The following is a 19,213-nucleotide window of genomic DNA, read 5'->3' as shown; positions in this document are numbered from 1 at the left end:
TCATAACTAATCACAAAAAGGTGCAAAATTCAATTTATTAGAGTTCTGTAACATAAATAAACCACAAAACTTCACAAAATCACATTTGATTAAAACCAATTTAAAACTTAACCGACTATTTTGACGAGAAGTTCATTCACTACGGAGTATAAGCGAAACTTTGTAGATTAAGACATAGTTAGGAACTGATTGATCTGGATTCTTAATCTTAACCTGTTTACCAGTTGGCTTTCTGTCAACAATCTTATAAGCATTAGTAGGAATCAAATGTCAGAGTGGTATAGAACTTGAAACACTACCGGCGTGTATAATAATAGATTTATAAATCAAATTATTCAAAATATTGTTAAACATATTTATTTATTGAATATACATTAATTAAATCAAGGGAAATCGTGATTACGAATTACCAATTTTGATTCGTGTTTTAATCCAACTTCTTTTAATGATCATAAGTTTTATATTCCACAGCTGTACTGCAAATATTGAGTGCTCATTTGATTGCTTTTAACCCTTAACTGATATTGTCATTTTTCTACTTATAACTGGTATCGTCGGGTCAATTCTGACCCGACATTTTATTCAGGTATAAAAAAAATAACTAAATCAAATTGAAGTTGTACATATTTATTATTATATCATTATGAAAGAAAAATAAAAAACAAAAAGAGAAATCAAACGATTTCTACTTAGCGAAACCGAATTCAAATCTTAACCACTGTGTTTCCTAAAATTTGCGAAACAAACAGCTCGATAAATTACTCGGCAAGGGAATCTAAAATTGCATTCCACAAGCCGTTCATCCTGGTCAAAATTCGTAGTGAATTCAGTTTCTGGTACTTCAAACGAAGTAAATAACAAAACAGAATGACGGTATTAGATTTTTGTTTTGATACAGTGCAGCGACAACCGCTGATACGTATTTCGACCTCCTTAGGTCTCGTCAGAACGGTATAGTCACTGCTCTGAACCAAAACAAAAAGGGACTAAGACAAAGGGACAAGAGACAAAGGGAGAAGTACCAGAAACTGAATTCACTACGAATTTTGACCAGGATGAACTGCTTGTGGAATGCAATTTTAGATTCCCTTGCCGAGTAATTTATCCAGCTGTTTGTTTCGCAAATTTTAGGAAACACAGTGGTTAAGATTTGAATTCGGTTTCGCTAAGTAGAAATCGTTTGATTTCTCTTTTTGTTTTTAGATGGCGTAGTTACGTCCGTATATAGTTATTTTAATAACTATTGTCTAGGACGGGAGAGATTTTTGTTTTGGTTCAGAGCAGTGACTATACTGTTCTAACGAGACCTAAGGAGGTCGAAATACGTATCAGCGGTTGTCGCTGCACTGTATCAAAACAAAAATCTAATACCGTCATTCTGCTGTGTTCCATTATGAAAGAATATTTTGTATATAAATAGTTGGCTGCAAAAGTTTAACATAAACTTGTATTGTGTAAAAATAAAAAATCAGTATATTTTGTACCTAAAAATGTACAGGTTTAGAACAATGCCCACAAACTAAAAAAATTATTATTCAAAAAAATTGTTCTTTTGGTTTTAAACAAAGAAAGAGTTATTGTTTTAAAAGGTTAGAGTCTTACTGATATAAAACTAAAAACAAAAAAATCTACAAGGACGTTTTGAGACATATTATTTTTTAATGCAATTTGAACAATGCAGTAATTGTGTACTGTGATTTTTACGAATATGATTTTCACATGTGTTACAAACAGTTTGGTGTTTATCGTCTTTGCTTAATGGACAAATATAACATCAGCGCCGTTTTCTGGAAGGCTTCTGTTCCTGCTGTGTGGTCAATTTTGGCTCTTCTGTCGGTGTACCTAATTTATCAAGTTAAAGTACTTTACGAATTATCACGGAAATTTCTCTGGGAAGCCTCCATAAAGTTAGGCGGCGTTGCATATGTGCATTAATCATTGATGTTCCCAAAGTGATCACAAATTGTCTCCGTATCATGTCATCATCATCATCATCATGTAGCCTTCATTTATCACGTCCACTACTGGACATAGGACTCCCTTAAACTCCTCCATTCTTGGCGCTTTTGTGCTCTTTGTTGCCAATTTTTGGTGATACGCCTGATGTCGTCAGCCCAACGTATCCGTATCATGTACCAGTTTGAAAAAGAATAAACGAATTTATATATATATATATATATATATATATATATATATATATATATATATATATATATATATATATATATATATATATATATATATATATATATTGTCATACTTCTTCTTTCCCAACCAAAGAAAAAATAAATAAAAAGATCCATCGGAATAAAATTTTAAGATATCATTATAAACAAATTGTATATAGTAATTTAAGATAAGATTTAGTGTAGATAAGAATAGAAATTTGTTTGGCAAACGACCTTTTCCGTTTCCAACAAAATTATCAAAAAACCCCTTTGTGTAGAATTAGAAGACATTTTACCTGTAAGTTAACCTTGTCATTGTTTGGGTATTAAATGACCATATTCTAATCTTTGGAAACAGGTATAGATTGTGTATTAACACACTGAGGATAGAAAAATCAATTTTTATTTATTCTTTCTCTGAAACAGTAATTTGGTCTTTCCAAATGATAAATAGACTTTTTAGAACAAACATTAACAGTAGTAAACAAGATTTGAGCTTTTGATTGGATAGTCGTTTTTGAATGGTAATGGGGTTAGCCTGATTAGGAGACGGGGAGAGGCAGTTGTAATTTGGCCATCGAAGGAAACAGTCGTTTGTGAGAAGATAGGGTGTGGTTCGTGAGTTTGGATACCGGCATTGTGAAAAGAAGTGAATAGTTTTGCAGAAGGAGATAACAAGTAGATTAAAGATTGTGAAGTATATGTGAAAGGAGTTTTACGGCATCAAGTTGACAAAAGGAGGTCCTTGTGTCATAAATAAGTAGCTGAGTTTTTGGAGAAGTGAATCAGGTGTTTTTGTGTAGTCTGCAGGAGGTTTGCCGAGACGTTAGGAAGGAGCCGAGGTGCCAAAGAGGAGAGATCACATCGTTGAGGAGACTGGACTTTTCTGGGTATGTGCCAACATACAATTCAATAAGAAAAAAAAAAAGCTGTAAGTGTTTTGTACAATTGAAATTGGTATCTGTGAAGGATCTGTGTTGACATCATGGTCATTATCATCCAAATTTAAAGAATTGAGTTTTGTTTGACTAATCAGAAGTTACAGTTTTTGTTGTTTTTTGTTTCAAGTAAAGGAAAGTTTAAGTAAAATTGGTTTTCACTTATTATAAATTTATGTAGATTTAAAATCTTATTATTATAAAAATTTCATTTATTTTCTTGTATGCTGATTGATAAGATAACGGCAGAATTTGAACATTGTTTTATTCTTTTTCATATAAAATAAAGAATGCTTAAATTTTTTGTAATATACTATTTTCTTTTATTATTATCCTTCTTCTCTATCTCGATAAAGGACAACTAGAAAAGCTTTGAATCCATCGAACACAGGTAATATAAGGAGTCTTATTTTACATTTGATAACAATTAAGTTATAATTCTTTTATTGGCTCAATAAATTAAGATCACAGTCAAAATAAACAATCATAACAATATATATATATATATATATATATATATATATATATATATATATATATATATATATATATATGTATATATATATATATATATGAAAATTACTGAGTTCTCGGGAAGAACCGCGTTGAGAATTTAAATATCAAATTAATCTTAATATCAAAACCATCTTCACCACTCACTCCAAATTGTCCAATCTCGTTAGATCCGTAAAAGACCAAATCCCCAATGAAGACCATGGTGTCTACGAGATACCTTGTTCCAGTTGCCCACGTACATACGTAGGACAGACAAACCGACGAATCCATAACCGTATTTACGAACATTCTCTATCAGTCAAACATTCCGATACCACTTCAGCCCTAGCCCAACATCATATTCAGACAGGCCACAAAATAGATTTCGAAAAAGCAAAAACCATCGCTCCCATCCGCTCATTAAAAGCGAGAATCATTCGTGAAGCTATCGAAATCGAAAAACGGCCTCACAGCTTGAACACGCGCGATGACGCGAAACGATTGCCGGCAACATGGCGACCCCTTCTTCAGCGACCTCCCGCCCACACCGCTCAGGCCACGTCAGTTCAGACCACGTCAGCGCATACCGTTCCCGCGCATACAGCGAGTATAAAAGCAGCCACACAGGGTAAGACCGGTTGTCACTCGACACTGGGGAGTAGGCAGATTGAGACCTCAGTGCCGAGAGACAGTTCTTGCAATATAGAACACGATACTGGTACGTCTCGAGTGAGGGGAGTAGGCAGATTCAGACCCCGAACTCGAACCGAACCGTATCCCTCTTGATAATGGCTCCAAAATGGGTGCCGAAACGTCGAGTTTTAAATTCTCAACGCGGTTCTTCCCGAGAACTCAGTAATTTTCATTTATCTGACCGCGGAAACTTATCCGAACATATATATATATATATATATATATATATATATATATATATATATATATATATATATATATACATATATACATATATACATATATATATTTAGGGATTCTACAGTATTCACTGCCTTCCCTCGCTCAACCGTTTCCATCTCTCTCTGTTGTTCCATTCTCCATCGTTTAGGCCTCTCTTACTCATGGCGTCGTCTACTTTGTTCCTCCAGGATTTTCGGATTTGTCCTCTTTTCCTCCTTCCTATGGGGCTCCATTCGGTTATTCTCTTTATCCATCTGCTGTCGCTAGTTCTTCTGACATGTCCATACCACTTTAGTCTTTTTTGTTCTATATATGTTAGTATGTCTGTTTCTATTGATGTTCTTTGCTTTATTTCGTCATTACTTCTCCTATCCATTCTTGTTACTCTGCAACATCTTTGCAGACATTCCATCTCTGTTGCTACTATCTTACTGCTGTTTTTCTTGTTTATGATCCAATTTTCATAAACGAATTTACAAAGGCAATATTCATAATAGCACACCATATCGCACATGGCCATCTTCTTGTTCTTCTACTACTTCTACCAGTATTATATGTAAAGCATTTCTGCTCCAGACTATCTACCCCTGAATTAGTGGAATTGTAAAAAAGCATGATATCAGGTTTCTTTATAATGTCGTATATCTTGTCATCATTATGCATTGAGGACAGAAGAAGTACATACTTATTTTGATTTCTTACAGAAGAAACCATTGTTTTTGATGATGTAAAAACAAATTTGACGAATAAAGTGCGTCATTTTTATTCGTAATTATATACAATGGAATATCTCCATTCTTTTTACGTACCGTTCCAACATAGGTTAGGTTTTTTACGAGCAATTGGTCTACCAGTTCAATTGAGGTAAATCAGTTATCTCCAGTTATGTTTCTTCCAGTTTGCTTTAAGTGTACAAAAACTGTACACTTTCCAAAATTCCAAAATGAGCGGTACCTGTAACTGCCGCTTGTTTTAAATCTCATTTGTGCTTCGACTTTCTGTTCAAACGCAACAAACGTGTATTATTGCCTCCATTAGTGTTTATTAGTGCCATTATTAGTGTTTATTATTGTTTATTTTTTGCCAAAAATGCCTTGACTGTTGTTGAAACGGCACGCATTGTTGCGTTTGTGGAAGACGGTCACACTCAACGGCAAGTCGCAAGAATTGTTGGTGTAAGCCTTTCTACGGGTGCTTCCACGCTTTCAGGAGACGAGTTTGCTAACCAGACGACCTGGCTCTGGACGAAGAAGAACGACCGCGGCACGAGATGACCGTTTTCTTGTGTTTCAGGCTTCACGAAACCGGACCTCAACTGCGGTTATGCATCGAAATTGCCTACAGGAAGTACGACATTGCAATGTTAGCATTGCAATAGTCAGGAAAAGACTTCGTTCTTCTGGACTATCTTCTCGGGTAATGGCTACAGGACCGCCACTTGTCCGGGCGCATCGAGTTGCACGACTAGCTTTTGCTCGAAAATACGCGCACTGAGGAATTAATGATTGGAGCAAAGTGTTATACTTAGATGAATCCCGTTTCTGCCTAACTGGATCCAATGGACGTGTAAGAGTTTGGAGGAGAACCGGTGAACGATTTTCACAAGCTTGCATTGCTCCAAGAATGCCATTTGGTGGAGGCTCGGTCATGGCTTGGGGAGGTGTATCTTCCGACTTCCGCACAGAATTACCCTTCATCGAAATTGGGTCCTTAACTGCCCGAAGGTACATTACGGAGATTCTGGAAGAACATGTTATGCCCACCATGACAGGGCTTGGAGAAGACGCCGTTTTTATGCAGAACAACGCGCGACCGTACGTTGCCAAGATCAGTATGCAATACTTGGACGAGGTTAGAATTACGAGGTTACCCTGGCCAGCTAGGTCTGCGGACCTGAATCCCATCAAACATCTCTGGGACGATTTGAAAAAACGTATTCGCACCCATACACCTCCTCCTAAGAACGCACAGGAGCTGAAGGATCTGTTAGTGAGAGAGTGGAGTAACATACCTCAACATGTAAACAAGAGAAAAATTGAGAATATGCCCCGTCGTCTGCAAGAGGTTATTAGAGCAAGAGGAGGCAATACACGATATTAGTCATTGAAATTCCACTGATGTTTTACCACGTTGTGCATTTTTCTTTCTTAAGTCTGTTTCAACAATTTGGTTTGTGTTCTGCTTTTTCAATAAAAATAATAAAAAACCGTTTTTTTTCTTTCAAAACAAACATTGATGACAAATAAAAAATACATTAGCTTAAAAAGTTTATTACTGCACCAGATGCAAAAATATTCAAGAGACTTGAAATTTTCAAGGTGACCCGGATTTTATGATCGCGAGTGTATATTATAGTCTTCTGGTATATAACACCTTTTACAGTTTTCTATAAACTTCACTGTTATAACGCAATTTGTTATTAAATCTCTCATTCTTTTTAGCCGCGTGTCATACCTTGTAGCCGCGCTGTTCTGTTAGCTGCTAAGGCAGCTAACAGAAATAAAAATCGTTTCAGTGAAATCGTAGCATGAAGTATGTCGTGTCCCTTGCCGTCACTTGCAAATAGTTCTTCAGCATCCTCATGATTCGATTTAGAGACGGACGTGAGATATAAAAGTCCAAAGAGTGCTTTTATTTCTAAAAAGTCCGTATGCTCAACAAAAGAAGCTGTACTACTATCATGACAGATCGCTAATTATTTCATTTGTGCATTCTACAATTATGTTTATAATAGTGTCATCAATTAAAAAGTTCCACAAACTATGCGGCGTTTTTTGGCAGTCTTTTGCAGCAGACTTTAAACCAGGAAGATGTAGTAATACAATGTTATGACTTCGTGCAGTAGTTGGTGGACTCTAATCGTTGATATCTCGAATGGTCACTGTTGAAGGCCCTGTATCATCAATCTTCATATTCTCTGGAATATGGCTTTCACATGCAATATCATGTTCTGAGTCAGTGTCATGATCACTGTCTATAGTTGGGGAGTCACTAATATCACCATCATCATCGTTTAAACAAAATTCCTGTGCCTGTTCACTTGTATACCGTTTTTCATCAATAACAATCGAATCCATGGTCATAAAAATAACTGCGTATCTGGTATTATCGGGCCAGAATGGACCCCAGACAGTTGACTGGTATTTAACAGCTTGATGCATGTGAAATTTATCCATGTTTGGGAAAGTATGTACTATTTCTTTTCATATTTTTACATTTAATATTTTTCTTTTAGTGTACTATAATGTGATCTAATTCAATGCTGTATTCTAACGACTTTGTTAAAATATATTGCTTCCTATTATTTCGTAAAATTGTTAAACTGGCTATCTCATCTATTATGTTTTAAGTACGGAGAATTTGACTTCTTTTGTTATTTTGTGTTGCCAATACACACAAGTGTAAAGTTTCGTATTACCGTGACACTTAACTTAAATTTTCGCCACTCAAAATCGCAATACAATAGAGTGATTTATGAGTATACCCTCTTGGGTTTCTGACGATCTCAAGACGACACTTACACTTCATCACTAGGCAGCGAACGAAACGCACCCAGTTTTATCGGTTCTCGTTCTATCGAGCGTCGGCGTTCTCGGGCGTCCCGACGCGGTACCAACGAGATTCCACTGGCTAAGAATACGACATCAATATTATATATAAGGGTAAGTCTACATTCTTTGTACAGGCAACAGTAATGAGTTAGCTAGTTAAGCTAGTTAATCATTCACAGTTATAGTTGCTATTTTTCGCTAATTTATTTACAGTCAAAATATTGCATTTTTTCTTTATTATTATTTTTATCTAATATCATTTAACCAGCGACCTTTAAGTTTAATACAAAACAATCCCTTTGGGTCCAAAATAACCCGATGATACCAGTTAAGAGTTAATAGACAAGACTTTTCGTTATTGTATTTAAAATTTACCTTTGTTGTAAGATTTTCATTTAAATTAATATTAAAATCGTACGATACTAAATTAAAAATAAGTACGATAAACACCGTAGAGCTAGAATATATATACTTTAGATAAAAAATAATCTCAGCCTGCGCTGCCGTTGGGTGGACTCAGAAACTCAGCAGCGCTGTTGCCAGTCCCGAGTTCGGATAAAGTAGCAGGGTTCGAAGGTGAGGCCAGCCCTAAGTAAAAAAAAGAAATGCTCATAGAACCAATCACAAGGTCTCGGACACAGAACAGAAACATTCCAAGAAAAAAAGATAACGAATGAAGAATAGCATAGTGGAATAGCTATGGAAGTCATGGACAAAGACACATGATACTATAACTAACAAGATAAGTCAACGCGCATGTTCTTGCATCTCTCGCACACCTGTGACGTAAGCCCCGAGACAACTGTAATTATGCCAAGTTAAATGCTCTATCTGTTGCTATCCTGTGTGCTTCAAAACGTAGTGAATGAGATTTTTATTTATTCATTGATGTAGTAAAGACTTTGTATATTATATTGTTATATAAATTTTGTGGTGAAAACATTCAATTTACTGTGTTAATATCACCTAATTTATATATCGTATGCAACTTCCTCTCGACTACCTGTAGCTACTTTATAAAGAAGACTAATTTTTTGGTTGCCATAATGTATTGTGAAGTGGTGGGTTGTTTAAACAATTATAATAAAAAAAGTAAATTTTTTTCGAAGTGTCGTTTTTTTGTGTTTAAAGTAAAGTATTGGTCTTCAAGCGTTTTCAGCGAGACAAATTTAATGTAGAAACCGCGAGAATATGATCAAAACATTTTACAGAAGCTGACTATTGTTTAAAAGAAAAACTATAGTGGAATATTACTAATAACAGTATAATTAATTATGAAATTGTCACTGAAGAGATCTTTTTCTCGCTAAACCTTCCTAGTGGTGAGACAGAAATTAACCCTGAAGATTTAATTGACAGTCATCAAAATTTTATTAATTCGAATATAAAAGACCTGGAATGGGATGGATTTAAAAATTTAGCCGGTTTCATTGCATTTAAGTTACAAAAAAAAAAGAAATACTTGGATATATTCCGGACGTTAACGATAAATCGTTTACTTGGGTAAACCACGTTTCTGAGGGTGGTTTACTCAAACCAACACTGGAATTTGTAACTAAATGTAGTGAACTGAAACATATTTTTCGTAGTTATAATGGCAACAAATTAAAAATAACTAAAAATTATTTTAAAAACATAATAGAAGCTGCAAAATATGTAAATGTTAGCGAAGATGTAAGCTTTTTTTATATGTAAAATGTATTTTAAAATACTAATTCTAAATAAAAATATTAAAGATAATTACAATAACGCGAGAGAAAAATCACGAAGATTGTAAAATAAGTGTCTAAATGATATTCATAAAGTCTGAAGTAGGACCTGCTTTTCCTTATATGTTTCAAATTCTTTACATTTTACCGGTCTTTTATATTTAATTTATGTTTTGTAGCAATATCTATTTTGTTTGTAATACACACAATCAAATCGAAGATTCATATATTTCTTTAATTAATTTTACAAATTACTAATTAATTTTCAAACCACGTTTTCACAGAAAGTAACTAGTTATGACTTCTTAGTGCAAGATATGGCATCGAGGTATACTTACTGTTAACAGTTTAAGTTTCGAAGTTGTTCGAAATTACAGTAATGGAACAACGTTGCCATATGATGCATCGTTAAAATAAGATCCACATAAGTTTCCTGGCTTTGTCTCGCTATGACGTCATGCGCAAAGTCGATTAAAATTAGAACGGCAAGTGAGCATACCTTGTTTGTTATAGTATCATGACAAAGACAGACCAAGAGATACTAGTAGAAATGAACGTTAACATTAAAATTATTCTAGCTTAGCAGTGGGTCTTGCTTTACGTGAAATTTGGAAAGAGTATAAAAAATATCGTCTATTATATCAGTCATATTTTGTGGCAAATGATGAGTAGGATATATGAGGAGGAAAGGATGCCCAATGCATGGGGAGAGAGTGCGATGGTAGCATTGTATAAAGATAAAGGGGACAGTCAGGACCGTAAGAACTATAGAGGGAAAAAGTTAATGTCGCACAGTTAGTAGTAAATTGCATACTAATTATACTTTTACCTAGGTTCTATTAAATTAAATACGCCCTTGTTTAGTCAGAATAGCGATTAATTAGGGGCACCAAAGCAGAAAATTTATGTATATCATGTAAAAAAAATGAAGATAATTTTAATAACAAGGATATGAGAAATTTCACTAGCAAAAAATGAGCATAAGGACGGAGAAGTGAATATTCTAATAAAATGACAATTGCTTCATTGCCTAGTAAGATGAAGTTAAAATTTAACCATTTCCGATATAACTTCCTTATATTGGAACTTAACTAATAATGGACGGTAAAATAGAAGAAAGTGTGGTCCTGGCAGACAACCCATGACCTGCCTGCGTAACATCAAGAACTGGACAGGACTAGACCTCCAAACCTTAATAAGAAAAGCACAGAATAGAGACAAATTTGCACAAGCCATCGCCAACCTCTATTAGAGGCCGCACCTAAAGAACAGAAGACCATTTTTCGACTATGAATGAAACAACACTATCATCTCTAATGAATGAAAGAATGAAGTTTTCTTTGATAGGAAACTTGTGAAATGCCTGCTCTGAAAATATTACAACTCAGGTATAGAGGTGACTTTATTGTTTCCCAGTCCTATGAAATTATATAAGAGAGACATATAGAGATGTTTGATAAATAAAGTAAAAATACAAGTTAGTTTAAGAATAATCTTACAATAGAAATCCAAGTAACTCCTTAAAAAACTAATATGAAACGGGATATAATAAGATAAGATAAAAAAGCACATCAGAAAACACAGTTTCTAAAAGCATAACAGACAAAAACAACGCAATAAAAGAAAAGAATCAAACTTCATTTTCCTAACAAGGTGTAAGTAAGTTAAGTAAGTTATTAAACCAGACACTTACAAAATGACTGCTTTGAAAACAGATTGAGAGATCGTTGCACTATAAACATAGTGATGATCAATGATGACTAGAATTATCAACTGTGAGAATTATACGTATCAAATGGTCTTTTCTTCCATCACATACCTTGAGGCAGACATTCGCGTTGTTTTAATTTTGTGAACGTATGAAGTTATTATATATGCAGATCCTGACTTGCTATAAGTTCTTTATATTATAATAGACATAGCAAACAAGGAAATGATTATTATAAACACATCTGTTGACAATATAGCGGTTGTAGTTTTGTAAGATTGTGAGAAACTTTCCAATGTATACATATTCATTTTACTACCCATAGAAAGAAACACGCTTTGTTATATTTTACTAACCTATAAACTTGAAAAATTGAATGCAGGTCAAAATAATACACTGCGCTCCAAAATTTTAAAATTCTTATTTTGAGTTATAATGAAAAAATTTTTGTTTGTTCTTTTCTGCTTTATGGTTGTTTTAGAACATCTTAAATAAAAAACCTTTCTTTTTTACAAAAAATGTATTGAAATTAACAATATAACATCATAAATCTAAACATCTAAACAAACAACTGATCTAGACAAACTAATAGTATAAATTAATGACAAAATTGAAATTTTCAAAGTTGAAGAAAATACTAGTACCGTGTACTAGTATCGAGTACTGCCTCCTCTGGCATTTATTACTGCTTGACAATGATCTCTCATACTGAGAATAATCGTTCTGATTTCTTCTTGATCAATTTGATCCCAAATTTCAACCAACCGCAAAAACAGTTCATCTAATGTGTTTGGTGCATTAGGTAGTTGTCGTAGTCATCTGCCTATGATGTCCCAAACATGTTCTATTGGATTGAGGTCAGGACTTCTCGCAGGAAAATCCATGGCAGGAATTCCAACCTCCTGACGAGACTGCTGCACAATTCTTTCCTGTGTGGCCTGGCATTATTTTGCATAAGCATGAAATTATCCCCAATAAATGGTGCAAATGGCACGGCATGCTCTTCTAAAATGTCTGTTATATACCTCTGCGATGTAAGCCGACCGCGATCTATTCTAATTCCGTACGAGCCTCTAAATTAATCCCACCCTACACCATTACCGAGCCGCCGCCATACTGTACAGTCCCTACGGTATTACACTGTGCGTAGCGTTCCCCAGGACTTCTATACACTCGGTTTCTCCTGCCATCCGAAAAAAGACAGTACCTGGATTCATCGGTGAACAATATTCTTCCCCAATCATCATTATTCCAATCAACATGTTCACGAGCAAAATGCAATCTTTGCCTTTTATGGTCTCTGGTCAATAATGGGCCAATTGGTGCTCTTCCAGGGTGTAGGTCGTTTTTGGCAAGTTTTCTTCTAATCGTATTGTGGCTGATTCTAAAGTTATAACGATCCAAAAATTCATTTTGTAGAGAAGTACTGGTAACAAACCTTTGTCTCAGTGTACGAAGTGTCAAAAACCGGTCTTGATTAGGAGTTGTAACTCTTCTACGGCCTTGAACGGGTCTTCTCGTTTCTCAAGTTACTTCCAGTAACAGAAAAACGTGTCTAGACTCTTGAAATGGTTGACAACCCAACTAAGTTCGAAATAAAATAAAGCACAATTAGCATGTTTTTAATTTTTTTGCAAAAAAATGGTAAAAACATCAGCGTTTTTACCGTTCTTTCGATAAATTTTACAATATACCGGGGGTAACAATAATATATTAGCACAAAAGTCGAAACATTAAAATTATTTGATTTACCAGGGTTTTTAAAATTATGCGTTAATTTTGAAGCACAGTGTATATTTAAAAGATCTTCTGAATCTCCATTATTATGAGACGAATTGGAATTATGAAAGATATTGTTTTTTTTTGCAGTAACTGAAAATTATAATAAAATATTGACTGAGTATTCTGTGACAGTTTTACGGTTTATAAGACGGACAGGGCTTGGAAAACTAAAAACAGGCATGTCATCTTCTTATCTGTCACTCGTATTCATTAGTTCTTTTAATCATCAAATCTTCGGTTTCATTTAACCTGACACGCTTTGCATTCAGACAAAGTGAATTAGAAGATATATCGGTTTGACTGTCTCCGACCAAATCCACAATATGCTGTATGGCACCCTCCTTAGTCGTCATATTTTTTAAAAAACTTTGCTTTATATCTTGGGTCAATGAAGGTCGCCGTCGCTAACAATATTTCATTCTCTTAATCCGAAAGTTTGCGAATGAGCTCGTTTTTCAATACGGTAATCGTATTACCAATGTCTTCATCGGATGAATCCAGATCATTCGCAATTTTTTCTAGAGGGGCGATTAAGGTAATCACAGAAGAAATAGAAACATTGACCGTAATTAACTCTTTGGTTACTGCTTCAAACGGTCTTAGTAAACCGATAAGTTTTACTAAGACAACAATCATCGACTCTTCAGAAGTCAGTTTGGGAATTTTATTATTTGCCGATGCATAAAGACCTTTTGACTTCCATAATACGCTCCAACATGTAAAAAGTGCTGTTCCATCTAGTAGCACATTCTTGTATAATGTTAAGGGGTTTTTGATGAAGCCTTTTTTGTATATTAGCCAGCTCATCTTGGGCAGTAGTCGAATTATGAAAATGAGTTGCCATATTTTTTCATTTTATTAGATAGAAAGACAGATATATCTCTTAAAATACCAAGATGAGACTGGTTAATGCCTTTGTATTCTCAATATTTCCATACGGGGTAGAGACTTGGACTCTTCGCGGACGCGGATAGCAGCCACGATAGTTTCTTGAGCTTTCATCCCTTCTTTTAACACGCTTTGAATCTTGTGTGAAGAAATATGTTCAATATGTTGAAAATATGTTAGCACCTACATCGCGAAATAAACATTTCACTTTTTCTTTAGGTATCTCCAATAACGACATGCCCTTGTATTCTCAATATTTCCATACGGGGTAGAGACTTGGATTCTTCGCGGACGCGGATAGCAGCCACGATAGTTTCTTGAGCTTTCATCCCTTCTTTTAACACGCTTTGAATCTTGTGTGAAGAAATATGTTCAATATGTTGAAAATATGTTAGCACCTATTTCCTTCAAAAAGTTTCACTTTTTCTTTAGGTATCTCCAATAACGACAAGATGTCTTCAAGTTTGTAAACAATATTTTCTCCAGTATGGCGGCCTCTCATTAAACCCTTCTGCTTTCAACACTATCGTTTTACTTTCAAATTCGTTTATGATCCTATGACAAGTTAAACTCAGCAGTGAAACTCCAGAACCATTATCAGACCAAATGTCGATAGTAAATGAGAATTGTTCGAAGGATTTCAGTAATTCGATTATTTTTTTATTTACTTTGCCATATAATTTAACGCAGATAAATGAAGTAAAATACTGACGTGACTTCAAATCATAAGATGAACACAAATGCTTGATATGTTTTAAGAATTCAACACTTTCCACGAAGCTAAATGGCATGTCCTCCAACGCAACCATTTCACTTATTGAATTATCCACTGCCAAAGACTTAAAAAATTATTATTTTACTGTTTCGTTTTATCGATACATTCTTGAAGCAATATTTGTTTCATAATTGATTTAGTACTTTGATGGGAAGATGATGCTAGTTCAAGTGATTTAGATCCAATGTCTTTTCGTTTTTCACACTCTTCTAATTTGGCAAACTCGATTTTATGCATTAGCCTCAAATGATTTCTCATAGGCGTTGTAGTTTTTCCTTTTCGTGAATATTCTTTGTAACACAGCTTACATTTAGATCACTCAGCATGGCAAAGTGGTGTAAAATAAGTCCAGATTTGACCATAATTTGATTTACTCATATTAATAAATCACTAATCACACTTTAACATGAAAATTCACTTGTTTTTGTATACGAGCGGACCAGGGCGGGCAAGGTAACGCCTCAGTTGGATGAGTTTAAATAAATTCGGCAATTTTTGGAACAAAATGCAAATGGAACGTACCTAGCGCTAACTAGTCATAGAAAGTTGGCGCCAAATTAGAAGACTGAATATTCGCATTCGCGAATGTCGGTAGCAGATATTCGCATTCGCCACTGTTCAAAAAATGACATTCGTTACATCACTAATTTATATTGATTTTAAAAATATTTGTGATTTCTAATATGTTAGTGTTAAGATATTAGAATTACTCGGTGATTCCATCAGAATATTTGCATCTTTTACAAGATTTAACACTCATGTGTTTGTCTGCAGACATGTTCAGGATGTTAGGAACATTCTTTTATGCAATCACACCTCAAATATCTCTAGGCGATTGAATGTAACAGCTTTTAGAGACCAAGTATCAGCTCTACACAATAGAGTAATATTCGATCATCATTTGACTTAATAAGTTATCGTTAAAGAATAATAATTTAAGTGTCATAAACGTTGTGCGAGCTCTTTCAAATCTAGTTTTTACTTGAGTCTAGTTTTTATGTGATCTAATCCAATTGCTTTTTGGCTGATTTTATGATATGAAGAAATTCAGATTTTAAAATTTCTGGGCCGTCGTCAGGATTTATATCAGCCTGTAGGTTTGGCCTATTGCCCCTAAACAATTCTATTACATATTTTCTTGCATTTAATATTAAAATTATTGGTTTTCCTATTGTTAAAAAATATCCTCCTCAATCTTTTCTCCTTCGTAAGGATGTAGTAGCGTCATGTAATTTGTTTGACTATTTCTGTCCAATTATCTCTCTTCTGTGCGTGTTGTTTTGCTTCGGAGTATGAGTAACCAGTCATCTCCTTTATTTGGTCCGACTATCGTACTGGAGATCTTCCTCTGAATCTGTTAGCCGCTATGTTATCTTCAACTATCATGCGCTCCATGCCTTCTCTTTTTCTAGTTATATGTCCAAAATATCTCAGTATATTTTGGTTGATAGTTGTGATGAGTTTAGTTTTTGTGTTAAGTTCTGCTAGAATTGAGTTATCTGTACCATGGGCGGTCCATGGTATGCCTAACATTCTACGTTAGACCCACATTTCAAATGCCATTATACGCTTTGAATCGACTTTTTTTATTGTCCAAGTTTCTGAAGCATAGGTGGCGATACGAAATATCAATGCTCGAACAAGACGTAATTTTGTATTTTTTGTGATGTCAGTGTTCTTCCAAATATTTGTGAGTTTGGCTGTTGCCGATCTGGCCATTGAGATGCGCCGACGGATCTCATCTTCGCATCCTCCATTGTTAGTAATAACGGAGCCTAAGTAATTAAATTACCTGACCACTTCGTAACCTACCATGATTCTTATCTCTGCCTGGTTGTTTCTGATTCTATCGATGATCATCACTTTGGTTTTCTGCATATTCATTTTTAAACCATATTCCCTACTCACCATGCCTAGCCTATTCAATATTTGTTCCAGTTCTTCTGGTGATGACGCCAATGTAACAGTGTCATCAGCATAACTTAGGTTTTTGATTTTTCTTCCTCCTATCGTTGCTCCACCTTGTCATTCCTCAAAAACTCGACACATAATATGTTCACTATATACTCGTATATTGAATAGGATAGGGGATATTATGCATCCCTGTCGAACTCCAAAATTTAATTTGAAGTTTTTCGAAACCACATTGTTAACTCTTACATTAGCAGTATTATTTACATAGACTATACATAGTACTATATACTATACATAGTTTTTGTAATAAATTAGATGTTAGTTTGTAAATAGATTAGATGTTCTGATGTACCCATTTCTCTAAGTATATGTCACATTTTATCCCATTTTACGACATCAAATGCCTTGGAATAGTCAACAAAGCATAAATATGTTTCTATGTTAAACTCTCGAGATTTTTCGATAATTTGACGAATATTACGAATATGTTGTCTTATTCCTCTACCTAGGACGAATCCGCATTGTCCTTGGAGAATTTGTGGTAAGAGAATTGATTTTAGTCTTTCATTGATGATGGTTAGAAGTACTTTGCTCGCGTGTGATATCAATACCACTCTACGGTAATTACTGCAATCTGTCGGTGAACCTTTTTTATATATGGGAATAAACGTGAGTTTACGCCAATCATTTGGCCACTTTCCGGTATTCCAGATCTCACTGCAAATTCTAAGCATTACTTCCCTCCCTAATTCTCCCATTTCTTTGAGTGTTTCAGCTGTTATTCCATCTTCTCCTTCTGCTTTTCTGAATTGTAGCTTTTTAATTGTAATAAATGTCTGATTTCAATATTTGAGGTTTTTTGTCATAACTTCTTTTTTCATTATTATTGTCTGGGTTGTTGTTAGAGAACAGTATTTCGCAATATTGTTTCCACACCTCTGCGATACCGTCTGAGTTTGTTATGGTATTTCCACTATTATCTTTGATGATCTGTATCTGCGGTTTGAATTCTTTCGCTAGATACTTAACTTTTGAGAAAAGTTCTCTAGATTCTTGGCGGTCAGCATGTTTCTCAAGCTGTACAGATATGTCTTTAATATAATTATTTTTGTCCCTTCTGAACAAGTTTTTTATAGTTGTATTTATGGTGCGTATCTCTATTTTTTTTTTGTTTTGAATTTGATGTGCCATTTCTAAGTTTTCGTCTTTCTTCTAGAAGATTGAGAGTCTCTTCCGTCGTCCAATGTTTTTTCCTAGCTGTTTTGACTTTGGGATTATTATTGTTGATGACTTCAGTGATCCATTTATTTTTGTATTCATACATTTTGTCATGGTTTCTGGTAGTCATTGGTAGGTCAGCTTCTGCTAATGCTTCTCTAAACTTTTCCGGGTGTTGGAATCAATTTTTATCTTTTATTTGTGATTGTTTTACTATATAACTTGTTAACAAATATATTAGATGATTATAATAAATAAACTGACCATATCAAAAAGCAAGAAGTAAGGGAAGAAGATAGATATCGACGGTGAAGGATCAATATGTCCTATCTTCCTTTTTTTCAAAATTGAGATTTTTGGCGCAAAGATATTAAAAAGGATAATGATGTCTTACAAAGTTTATATTTTTTCGAGAAATAGGCAACATCGCATCGTACCATCTAATTTCAAGTTGTACTATCTCTAGCGTCAACAGATCTGCAAGTAAATAATCCTATCTAAGCATTTAGTGTCTTCTCTCCATAAACTAAAGTACATGCTGGTGATTTGTCGCAGTTTTCTGTAGAAAAACGTTTATTTTTACGTTTATTTTTGTTCACGATATTGGTAAGTTGTTAATAAAAACAGTATGAAGCAAATAGTATACTTGTAGTATTGATTTACCGTTAAAATTCTAAATATTAGCTATATTAAGAGATAGATTAGGTTAGGTTAGAGAAAGATAGGACATTTCGTTTTATCAGAAACTATAACTGCTAATAATTCACTCATAAGAACATTGCCAGATAGGACTTTATGCTTTTTGTCCATATAAAATTTAATTATGTATTGTAATCTTATAAAACAAACCTAGCTAAAATTAATCTGTGACAAATCTGGCTGTATGTATATTACAGTTAAAAAATACTCTACTGTAAATTAATAAATAATTACCACTCTATTTGTTGTACAATAGTACGTAAGGGTTTTTGATTTATAATAAGTAATTATTTACAGGGTGATTACTAAACGAATGCATCCATCAGGGAGAGGAAAAAAAATTATTGAAATGGCAAGAGAGTTACAGATAGCATCAAGCGATCAATTAGCCAAAACTGTGACTAAGGTACTAATACTCTTCAAAGCAATTCTTGATTATATCTTAATTAATTT

The 19,213-nt window shown here is 34.3% G+C and overlaps 1 protein-coding gene across 1 annotated transcript in view; it reads right to left on the bottom strand.

The window, feature by feature from the left end:
• The window catches only part of LOC140451278 (uncharacterized), an 862,244-nt gene that overhangs the window by 478,151 nt on the left and 364,880 nt on the right, over positions 1-19,213 (bottom strand).

This window comes from Diabrotica undecimpunctata, chromosome 9 (genome assembly GCF_040954645.1).
Source record: "Diabrotica undecimpunctata isolate CICGRU chromosome 9, icDiaUnde3, whole genome shotgun sequence".
Taxonomy (NCBI): Eukaryota; Metazoa; Arthropoda; class Insecta; order Coleoptera; family Chrysomelidae; genus Diabrotica; species Diabrotica undecimpunctata.
The sequence above is the reverse complement of the archived record's forward strand: the minus strand, read 5'-3'. Positions and strand labels throughout refer to the sequence as shown.